The following is a 12,193-nucleotide window of genomic DNA, read 5'->3' as shown; positions in this document are numbered from 1 at the left end:
ACTGGAATGTCAGGCTTCAGTCAGGCTTGAGTTTGTGGTTACTGCTGCTGCTCTGTGTGTGTCTGTCCATGCCTGTGTGTGTGTATATACACACCACATGATCAAAAGTATGTGGACACCTGCTCGTCGAACGTCTCATTCCAAAATCATTGGCATTAATATGGAGTTGGTCCCCTCTTTGCTGCTATAACAGCTTCAACTGTTCTGGGAAGGCTTTCGACTAGATGGTGGAACATTGCTGCGGGGACTTCCATTCGGCCACAAGAGCATTAGAGAGGTAGGGCACAGATGTTAGGCGATTAGGCCTGGCTCGCAGTCCAATTTATACCAAAGTTGTTCGATGAGGTTGAGGTCAGGGCTCTGTGCAGGCCAGTCAAGTTCTTCCACACCGATCACGACAAACCATTTCTGTATGGACCTCGCTTTGTGCACGAGGGAGTTGTCATGCTGAAACAGGAGAGGGCCTTCCCCAAACTGTTGCCAATAAGTTGGAACCACAAAATCGTCTAGAATGTAATTGCATGCTGTAGTGAAGATTTCCCTTCACTGGAACAAAGGGGCTATCCCGAACCATGAAAAACAGCCTCAGACCATTATTCCTCCTCCACCAAACTTTACAGTTGGTAGTATGCATTTGGGCAGGCAGCGTTTTCCTGGCATCTGCCAATCCCAGATTCGTCCGTCGGACTGGCAGAAGGTAAAGTGTAATTCATCACTCCAGTGAACGCGTTTCCAATGTTCCAATGAATCCAATGGCGGTGAGCTTTACATCACTCCAGCTGACATTTTGCATTGTGTATGGCTGCTCAAACCCATTTCATGAAACTCCCGACAAACTGTTCTTGTGCCTATGTTGCTTCCAGAGGCAGTTTGGAACTCGGTAGTGAGTGTTGCAATTGAGGACAGATGATTTTTATGTGCTACGCGCTACGCAGTCCCGTTCCGTAAGCGGGTGTGGCCTACCACTTCGTGGCTGAGCCATTGTTGCTCCTAGACGTTTCCACAATAACAGCACTTACAGTTGACCGGGGCAGCTCTAGCAGGGCAGAAATTTTATGAAACTGACTTGTTGGAAAGGTGGCATCGTATGACTGTGCCACTTTGAAAGTCACTGAGCTCTGTTTGTCTATGGAGATTGCATGGCTGTGTGCTCGATTTCATACACCTGTCAGCAACGGTGTGGCTGAAATAGCCGAATCCACTAATTTGAAGGAGTGTCCTCTCACACTCGGCCAGGTCGCAGTTGTAAATGAGAACTTGTTCTCAACTGGCCTACCTGGTTAAATAAAGGTGAAATAAAATAAAAACTAAAAAACACTCAGTCCATTTTTTGTCTTCACTTCATGCGCTCTGTCCAGCAGTAGCCACATCAGTACCAAGTGTTCTTCTAGTGTCAGAGGCCCGCGCATAGAATTAGAATCTCTAAATGGGTACATCCCCTCTGATTATGGTAATTTGACAGGTAAACTCATATTTCTATAGACCCACCCACCAAGGTGTCTCCTCCCCTGTCATGTATCTGCTTGATGACTCAGGCTGAGATGAGCCACTAACTGATGGGTAGCAGTGTAACTGATGGGTAGCAGTGTATCAGGAATTTATTATGAGGTACAACAGACATTGTTTGTGTTCAAGTGATGATACAATTATGGACGAAAACAAATCATGTTTCTTTCAATCTCTCTCTCTCTCTCTCTTTCTCTCTCTCTCTCTCTCTCCGTCTCTCTCTCTCTCTCTCTCTCTCTCCGTCTCTCTCTGTCTGTCTCTCTCTCTCTCTCTCACGCTCTCTCTCACGCTCTCTCTCGCTGATAATTCATTTCAAGAAAACAAAGGTTTTTCTAGATATCCAAGTTACTCATTGAAGGTGTAAAACAAATGTGTCATCTGAAAGAAGAAGCTTAGAAACGGTTTCATCAGATGAATGACACAGAGAGGTACTATTCTGAGAACATTTGTGCTGTGGTAGAGTATCTGTTTATATTTAGCTAGTGCAGTGTATCAATAGAGGATATGACAGACAGAACCACCAACTGACTGACTCAAAGAGTCACATCAGAAAAAACAAATCCTGAGCAATGGAAATACATGTCATGTGTATAAAATATAAAGTACATCATGCCGATTGGCCTATGATATGGGAACGACGATGAAACGCATGAATCAGAGTATCTCAGCAGTACACTGACAAAGTGAGTGACAGACAGATAGTCCAGCACTCTCCCTTCAGACAGTCTTACTGAAAACATCTTCCTACATATACAGACAAAACATATTATGAGCCTTATAACAAGGCATTATAAAGGTTCATACGTGTGTATAACAAGTTACAAAGCATGTATATTCTCTATAGGGATTCTGATGCCAGACAGTCAGTCCAGCTGTAGGGCGGCCCAGCCTCCCAAGTAACTCCGATGTAACTCTCAACTGTATGCAAGAATTTCTCTGTATTGTCTTAGGAATGCTGCATTATCTCTTCAACCCCCATTCGGTCACACCTCTGGGTAGCAGAGGTTCTGTTGTTATTACATCCTGTAGGTCTGATATCTGATTGGAAGTTAACTTTACAGTTATACCATTGGTCAACTCAGATTTTGAATCCAAACAGTCAGATGCTAAAAAAAAAGGGTCTTAGATTAATTCTCTTTCTATATCTTTTTTCCTGACCTGCTATGGTGAGATGCACTCTCTCTTTATCTCTCCCCTCCCCAGGATCTCACTCTCTCTCTCTTTATCTCTCCCCTCCTCAGGATCTCACTCTCTCTCTTTATCTCTCCCCTCCCCAGGATCTCACTCTCTCTCTCTCTTTATCTCTCCCCTCCCCAGGATCTCACTCTCTCTCTCTCTTTATCTCTCCCCTCCCCAGGATCTCACTCTCTCTCTCTCTTTATCTCTCCCCTCCCCAGGATCTCACTCTCTCTCTCTCTTTATCTCTCCCCTCCCCAGGATCTCACTCTCTCTCTCTCTTTATCTCTTTTTCTCCTTTCCCCCTTCTGATAACCAGGCGGCGAATCGCATCTCTGCATGTCTGGCAGACATATCAGTGTGGATGACGGATCACCACCTCAAGCTGAACCTCGGCAAGACGGAGCTGCTCTTCCTCCCGGGGAAGGACTGCCCCTTCCATGATCTCGCCATCACGGTTGACAACTCCCTTGTGTCCTCCTCCCAGAGTGCTAAGAACCTTGGCGTGATCCTGGACAACACCCTGTCGTTCTCCACTAACATCAAGGCGGTGACCCGATCCTGTAGGTTCATGCTCTACAACATTCGCAGAGTACGACCCTGCCTCACACAGGAAGCGGCGCAGGTCCTAATCCAGGCACTTGTCATCTCCCGTCTGGATTACTGCAACTCGCTGTTGGCTGGGCTCCCTGCCTGTGCCATTAAACCCCTACAACTCATCCAGAACGCCGCAGCCCGTCTGGTGTTCAACCTTCCCAAGTTCTCTCACGTCACCCCGCTCCTCCGCTCCCTCCACTGGCTTCCAGTTGAAGCTCGCATCCGCTACAAGACCATGGTGATTGCCTACGGAGCTGTGAAGGGAACGGCACCTCCATACCTTCAGGCTCTGATCAGGCCCTACACCCAAACAAGGGCACTGCGTTCATCCACCACTGGCCTGCTGGCCCCCCTACCTCTGAGGAAGCACAGTTCCCGCTCAGCCCAGTCAAAACTGTTCGCTGCTCTGGCACCCCAATGGTGGAACAAGCTCCCTCACGACGCCAGGACAGCGGAGTCAATCACCACCTTCCGGAGACACCTGAAACCCCACCTCTTTAAGGAATACCTAGGATAGGATAAAGTAATCCTTCTAACCCCCCCCCCCCCCCTTAAAAGATTTAGATGCACTATTGTAAAGTGGTTGTTCCACTGGATATCATAAGGTGAATGCACCATTTTGTAAGTCGCTCTGGATAAGAGCGTCTGCTAAATGACTTAAATGTAATGTAAATGTAAATCTCTCCCCTCCCCAGGATCTCACTCTCTCTCTCTCTTTATCTCTCCCCTCCCCAGGATCTCACTCTCTCTCTCTATCGCTCCCCTCCTCAGGATCTCACTCTCTCTCTCTCTTTATCTCTCCCCTCCCCAGGATCTCACTCTCTCTCTCTCTTTATCTCTCCCCTCCCCAGGATCTCACTCTCTCTCTCTCTTTATCTCTCCCCTCCCCAGGATCTCACTCTTTCTCTCTCTTTATCTCTCCCCTCCCCAGGATCTCACTCTCTCTCTTTATCTCTCCCCTCCCCAGGATCTCACTCTCTCTCTCTCTTTATCTCTCCCCTCCCCAGGATCTCACTCTCTCTCTCTCTCTCTTTATCTCTCCCCTCCCCAGGATCTCACTCTCTCCCTTTATCTCTCCCCTCCCCAGGATCTCACTCTCTCCCTTTATCTCTCTCCTCCCCAGGTACTCTTGGGGCAGACCTTTCAGGCTATGTCTTCTCACTCTCCCTCTCTGATCATGCCTAGAATAATGCCTTGTAATGCTTGTTAATTCCTTGTAACGTGAGCTTTCTGTCTTGAATGTGATTTCATTCATTGTACCGTGTAATATCAGAATTTGTTAGACAATTCTCAGACCTTTCTTGATAGTGTCTTCCTATAGCTCTATTAAGAGTGTTGGTTGCATATTCCTGTTCATCCTCAGATATACTTGTTAATAGACTTTGTCCATTCATTGCATAGTCTTATTACAGGTCGCAGGTGGCTCAGTTGGTAGAGCATGGTTTTGCAAAGCCAGCATGGTGTGTGCAACGCCAGGGTTGTGGGTTCGATTCCCATGGGGGGGCCAGTACAAAAAAGAAAATGCATGAAATGAAATGAAATGTATGCATTCATTACTGTAAGTCGCTCTGGATAAGAGCGTCTGCTAAATGACTAAAATGTAAATGTTATATATATATAAAACATATTTATATATCAGATATTACCACATTACACAGCTACTCCTCAGGCAGTCATATTGATAGTATCTTCAAACATAGAGACAAAAAAACACTATAAGCCTGATATGCCTAATAACAAGTTACAATGCATTACATTATACCTGCAGGCAGTGCTGCAGAGAGGGCCAGACAGTCAGTCAGTCAGTCCCACAGCTCCTCAGAGAGTGACAGACAGTCAGTCCCACAGCTCCTCAGAGAGTGACAGACAGTCAGTCACTCCCACAGCTCCTCAGAGAGTGACAGATGACAGTCAGTCAGTCCCACAGCTCCTCAGAGAGTGACAGACAGTCAGTCAGTCAGTCCCACAGCTCCTCACAGAGTGACAGATGTCAGTCCCGCAGCTCCTCAGAGAGTGACAGACAGACAGTCAGTCCCGCAGCTCCTCAGAGAGTGACAGACGACAGTCAGTCAGTCCCACAGCTCCTCAGAGAGTGACAGACGACAGACAGTCAGTCCCACAGCTCCTCAGAGAGTGATAGACAGTCAGTCAGTCAGTCCCACAGCTCCTCAGAGAGTGACAGACGACAGTCAGTCCCACAGCTCCTCAGAGAGTGACAGACGAGTCAGTCCCACAGCTCCTCAGAGAGTGACAGACAGTCAGTCAGTCCCACTGCTCCTCAGAGAGTGACAGACAGTCAGTCAGTCCCACAGCTCCTCAGAGAGTGACAGACAGTCAGTCAGTCCCACAGCTCCTCAGAGAGTGACAGTCAGTCAGTCAGTCTCACAGCTCCTCAAACAGTGCTATTGATAAACTCTGCTTACAGTCAGTCTGCCGGTATGACAAAGACTGGATGGTTGTGTGAACTCAGCTCGTATCAATGTGAAAAGGATATGACCTCTGAAGACTGTCAAAACATAAGCAACATAGCCCACTGTACAGTAGACAGGTGTAGCTGGGCACAGCCGTCCACAACACTGAACCTACAGCACACCAGGAGACACAATAACAGAACACAAAACACTTACTTTACTCTAGAAATCAGCCTTTAAAGTAATATCCAGGTTGTGACGTGTGAAGTTTCCAATCGACCCAAAAAAAGATCCTAATCCACAGTTAGTCCAGTTACTCAGAAAGAGAGACCCGAGAAAGAAGGGGAGAATCTCGACCTCTTCAGCCAGAGCGCTCCTGTTGCTGTTGCCACTTCCATAAAGATGGTCAGCTGCCTCACAGGAGACTGGAGAAAGAGAGAGGAACTCAAACTGGTTCTCTGTGATCGTGTCTTTTACCAACGAGCTGCTGTTATAAACTTTTCCCTTGACTGCTCAGACCATCTGCCTGCTTGGTAGGTTTCCGTGGGGACAAGACAGCACGGACGAACGGCAGCCACAACCGAGATCAGCAGAGCAGCAGCCTAAAGCCACATGGGGGCTCCAGAGGCAGGGAGTGCAGTCCACGCAGTACATCAGAGTCACAACACGGTCTTCCCCAGTCAACACACTGTCCACAACTCAACTTAAGTCTCCGACTGAGCTAAGCTGTCTGTGAGCAGAGCAGCACACAGTCCAGCAGAGTGACCCTGCCTTCCAGGCTACAGCTTGAAGAGCTGCAGAAGGAGAGAGAGAAGGAGGAGGAGAAGGAGGAGGAACAGGAGGTGCGGGTGTTTGTGTGAGTGTGTTTGAGGAAGTCTGCAGATGAAGGGTGAGTGGTATGACTAAGCTGTGAACAGTGAGCCGCCCCCCCCCCCCCCTCTCTCTCTCTCTCTCTCTCTCTCTCTCTCTCTCTCTCTCTCTCTCTCTCTCTCTCTCTCTCTGTCTCTCTGTCTCTCTCTCTCTCTCTCTCTCTCTCTCTCTCTCTCTCTTTCTCGCAGGCAGGCAGACTTTGTCTTGGGTTTGGTTTCAGATTCCACACAAGCAACTGGCAGCTGTTCCCCCCCTGGTGCGTGCGCACACACACACACACACACACACACACACACACACACACACACACACACACACACACACACACACACACACACACACACACACACACACACCACACACACACACACACACACACAGCAAGACTCCCACTTTAAACACCTCTGACTGACAGGGTGAAACTACTACCATTAGTCTGTATCTCTGTTACATTATATCACTTTACTTTCTGTTTTCATACAGTACACAATATATAGTTTTAGGATAAAGCTGTTTCCCCCCCCCCTAGCTGCCCCAGATAACAATCTGTTTTTTACAAGACAAATGACTGTATATACAGCTACTGGTTCAAACAGCAGGAGCTCTCTCTCCTTCACACCTCTTTAAGCCCAGCTGTACACACAACAATAGAAAGGAAAGTGCATCTTGTTTGTCTGTTACTGCTTTGATTGCCTCTGTCCATCTCACAGCGCTTTTCTAAAGACCAAGCATGGCTGTATGTATGTATGTGTGTGTGTGTGTGTGTGTGTGTGTGTGTGTGTGTGTGTGTGTGTGTGTGTGTGTGTGTGTGTGTGTGTGTGTGTGTGTGTGTGTGTGTGTGTGGTGGTGTGTGTGTGTGTGTGTGTGTGTGTGTGTGTGTGTGTGTGTGTGTGTGTGTGGTGTGTGTGTGTGTGTGGTTGTTAATTCACAACACTGGGTGGTATTCCCAACAATTTATCACAGCTTGACTTCAGTATTCAACGTTTGTCCAGGGTGGATAAAAATCATCATTTTGACAGTTAAGTCTAAACATTCATTCAGGATGGTTAAGGTAAGGGTTAAGGTTTGGGATAAGGTTATGAATGGTTAAGATAAGGGTTAAGGTTTGGGATAAGGTTATGAATGGTTAAGGTAAGGGTTAAGGTTTGGGATAGGGTAATGAATGGTTAAGGTTAGGGTTAAGGTTTGGGATAGGGTTATGAATGGTTAAGGTAAGGGTTAAGGTTTGGGATAGGGTTATGAATGGTTAAGGTAAGGGTTAAGGTTTGGGATAAGGTTATGAATGGTTAAGGTAAGGGTTAAGGTTTGGGATAGGGTTAAGGTTTGGGATAGGGTTAAGAATGGTTAAGGTAAGGGTTAAGGTTTGGGATAGGGTTACAACAGAAACAACTTGAGGGTTAAGTTTAGGTATTAATTTCCAATGGTTAAGGTAAGGGTTAAGTTTAGGTATTCATTTCCAATGGTTAAGGTAAGGGTTAAGTTTAGGTATTCATTTCCAATGGTTAAGGTAAGGGTTAAGTTTAGGTATTCATTTCCAATGGTTAAGGTAAGGGTTAAGTTTAGGTATTCATTTCCAATGGTTAAGGTAAGGGTTAAGTTTAGGTATTCATTTCCAATGGTTAAGGTAAGGGTTAAGTTTAGGTATTCATTTCCAATGGTTAAGGTAAGGGTTAAGTTTAGGTATTCATTTCCAATGGTTAAGGTAAGGGTTAAGTTTAGGTATTCATTTCCAATGGTTAAGGTAAGGTTAAGTTTAGGTATTCATTTCCAATGGTTAAGGTAAGGGTTAAGTTTAGGTATTCATTTCCAATGGTTAAGGTAAGGGTTAAGTTTAGGTATTCATTTCCAATGGTTAAGGTAAGGGTTAAGTTTAGGTATTCATTTCCAATGGTTAAGGTAAGGGTTAAGTTTAGGTATTCATTTCCAATGGTTAAGGTAAGGGTTAACTTTAGGTATTCATTTCCAATGGTTAAGGTAAGGGTTAAGTTTAGGTATTCATTTCCAATGGTTAAGGTAAGGGTTAGCACTGGGATTGAACAGATGACCCTCAGAGCCAGAGCTACTTGATGGTAATAACGTTCCCCGTTGCCCCTAGTAAAATCAAATCAAAGTTTATTGGTCGCACACACGGATCTACAAATATTATCACAGGTGCAGCAAAAATGCTTGTGTTTCTAGCTCCAACAGAGCAGTAATACCTAGCAACACAACAACAATAACAATACACATGTAATCAAGAAAAATAAATAAATTAAGAAATATGAGAACGAGCAACGTCTGAGACCAGAATATTAATATATATAAACTAAACAAAAATATAAATGCAACAAAGTGTTGGTCCCATGTTTCATGAACTGAAATAAAAGATCCCAGAAATGTTCGATACGCACAAAAAGCTTATTTCTCTAATATTTTGAGCACAAATTTGTTTACATTCTTGTTCGTGAGCATTTCTTCTTTGCCAAGATAATCCATCCACGTGACTGGTGGGGCATATCAAAAAGCTGATTAAACAGCATGATCATTACACAGGTGCACCTTGTGCTGGGACAATAAAAGGCCACTCAAAAATGTGCAGTTTTGTCACACAACACAATGCCACAGATGTCTCAAGTTTTGTGTGTGTGTGTGCAATTGGCATGCTGACTGCAGGAATATCCACCAGAGCTGAAGCCAGATATTTGAACGTTAATTTCTCTACCGTAAGCCGCCTCCATCGTTGTTTTAGAGAATTTGGCAGTACATCCAACCGGCCTCACAACCACAGACCCCGTGTATGACATCGTGTGGGCGAGCGGTTTGCTGATGTCAACGTTGTGGGGTTATAGTATGGGCAGGCATAAGCTACAGACAACGGACACAATTGCATTTTATCAGTGGCGATGTGAATGCACAGAGATAATGTGAGGAGATCATGAGACCCATTATGCTTAAGGTGTCTGTGACTAACAGATGCATATCTGTATTCCCAGTCATGTGAAGTCATAGATCAGGGCCTAATGAATTTTATTTAAATTGAATGATTCCCATATTTGAACAGTAACTCAGTAAAATCTTTTAAAATGTTGCATGTTATGATTATATTTTTGTTCAGTATACGTACAGTTGAAGTTGGAAGTTTACATACACCTTAGCCAAATACATTTAAACTCAATTCCTGACATTTAATCCTAGTAAAAATTACCTGTTTTAGGTCAGTTAAGATCACCACTTTATTTTAAGAATGTGAAATGTCAGAATAATAGTAGAGAGAATGATTTATTTCAGCTTTTATTTCTTTCATCACATTCCCAGTGGGTCAGAAGTTTACATTCACTCAATTAGTATTTGGGTAGCATTGCCTTTAAATTGTTTAACTTGGGTCAAACGTTTTGGGTAGCCTTCCACAAGCTTCCCACAATAAGTTGGCTGAATTTTGGCCCATTCCTCCTGACAGAGATGGTGTTACTGAGTCAGGTTTGTAGGTCTCCTTGATCACACACGCTTTTTCAGTTCTGCTCACAAATGTTCTATAGGTGTAACGCCTTGGCCACAGAGAGGGGGTTTTGTTCTTTATTTTGGTTAGGCCAGGATGTTACATTGTTCTATGTTCATTTTCTATGTTGTCTGTTTCATTGATTTTGGCCGTGTGGCTTCCAATCAGGCACAGCTGTTGTTGGTTGTTGCTGATTGGGAGTCACACATAAGTGCCTGTTTTCCGTTGGGGTTTTGTGGGTAATTGTTTCTGTTTAGATTATTTCCGAACAGAACTGTTTTGCTGTCGGTTATCTTGTTTTTGTATAGTGTTCTTACATTCATTAAATACAATCATGATGAACACTAACTCCGCTGCGCCTTGGTCTACTCTCTCTCCTGACAGCCGTTACAATAGGATTGAGGTCAGGGCCTTGTGATGGCCACTCCAATACCTTGACTTGTCCTTAAGCCATTTTGCCACAACTTTGGAAGTATGCTTGGGGTCATTGTCCATTTGGAAGACCCATTTGCGACCAAGCTTTAACTTCCTGACTAATGTTTTGAGATGTTGCTTCAATATATCCACATAATTTTCCTGCCTCATGATGCCATCTATTTTGTGAAGTGCACCAGTCCCTCCTGCAGCAAAGCATGCCCACAACATGATGCTGCCACCCCCGTGCTTCACGGTTGGGATGGTGTTCTTCGACTTGCAAGCCTCCCCCTTTTTCCTCCAATCATAACGATTGTCATTATGGCCGAACAGTTCTATTTTTGTTTCATCAGACCAGAGGACATTTCTCAAAAAGTACGATCTTTGTCCCTGTGTGCAGTTGCAAACCGTAGTCAGTTTTTTTTATGGTGGTTTTAGAGCAGTGGCTTCTTCCTTGCTGAGCGGCATTTCAGCTTATGTTGATATAGGACTCGTTTTACTGTGGATATAGATACTTTTGTACCTGTTTCTTCCAGCATCTTCACAAGGTCCTTTGCTGTTGTTCTGGGATTGATTTGCACTTTTCGCACCAAAGTATGTTCATCTCTAGGAGACAGAACGCGTCTCCTTCCTGAGCTTTATTATAATTATTTTATTTTACTAGGTAAGTCAGTTAAGAACAAATTCTTATTTTCAATGACGGCCTAGGAACAGTGGGTTAACAGCCTCGTTCAGGGGCAGAATGACGGCTGTGTGGTCCCATGGTGTTTATACTTGCATACTATTGCATACAGTTGTTTGTACAGATGAAAGTGGTACCTTCAGGGGTTTGGAAATTGCTCCCAAGGATGAACCAGAATTGTGGAGGTCTACAATTTTTTTTCTGAGGTCTTGGCTGATTTCTTTAGATTTTCCCATGTTGTCAAGCAAACAGGCACTGAGTTTGAAGGTATGCCTTGAAATACATCCACAGGTACACCTCCATTTGACTCAAATTATGTCAATTAGCCTATCAGAAGCTTCTAAAGCCATGACATCATTTTCTGGAATTTTTTAAAGGCACAGTCAACTTAGTGCATGTAAACTTCTGACCCACTGGAATTGTGATACAGTGAGTTATAAGTGAAATAATCTGTCTGTAAACAATTGTTGGAAAAAGTACTTGTGTGATGCACAAAGTAGATGTCCTAACCGACTTACCAAAACTATAGTTTGTTAACAAGAAATTTGTGGAGTGGTTGAAAAACGAGTTTTAATGACTCCAACTTAAGTGTATGTAAACTTCTAACTTCAACTGTGTATATATACATATAGTGGTGTGTGAAGACAGTATAGACAGTATATTAATAGAAAAGGACTGTACAGCAGTAGTTATATAGGATAAGGTCTCTTAGACTAGACGTAACATAGTACATTTAAATCTGGGACACTCAAATGAGTATGATATGTAATGTTTGGTCTGGTTACAGAAGTGGTGGATGCGTGGGGATATAATGTGAATGTCTAGCAACCCAAAGGTAGCGTGTTCCAATCTCATCACAGAGTATTTTAGCTAATTAGCTACTTTTATGCTACTTACTACTTTTTAGCTACTTTGCAACAACTTAGCATGTTAGCTAACCCTTCACCTAACTCTATCCTTAATGCTTTTAGCTAACCTGTCCCCTAACCATAAACCTTTTTGCCTAACTCCTAACCTTAACTCTAACCTTAACCCTAACCCCCTACCCTAGCTAACATTAGC

The 12,193-nt window shown here is 44.1% G+C and overlaps 1 protein-coding gene across 2 annotated transcripts in view; it reads right to left on the bottom strand.

Annotated features, from left to right (window-relative positions):
* arhgap24 (Rho GTPase activating protein 24) overlaps positions 1-6,576 on the bottom strand; it is a 225,493-nt gene extending 218,917 nt beyond the window's left edge. For both annotated transcript variants that reach the window (XM_014138900.3, XM_014138902.3), the window contains exon 1: positions 5,907-6,576. The gene's annotated coding sequence lies outside the window, so the exon portion shown is untranslated. The remainder of the gene's footprint in view (positions 1-5,906) is intronic.
* Between the last annotated feature and the right edge of the window lie 5,617 nt (positions 6,577-12,193).

This window comes from Salmo salar, chromosome 13, assembly GCF_965601325.2.
Source record: "Salmo salar chromosome 13, fSalSal1, whole genome shotgun sequence".
NCBI lineage: Eukaryota > Metazoa > Chordata > Actinopteri > Salmoniformes > Salmonidae > Salmo > Salmo salar.
Note: the sequence above shows the minus strand (reverse complement) of the source record. Positions and strands in the feature narration are given on the sequence as shown.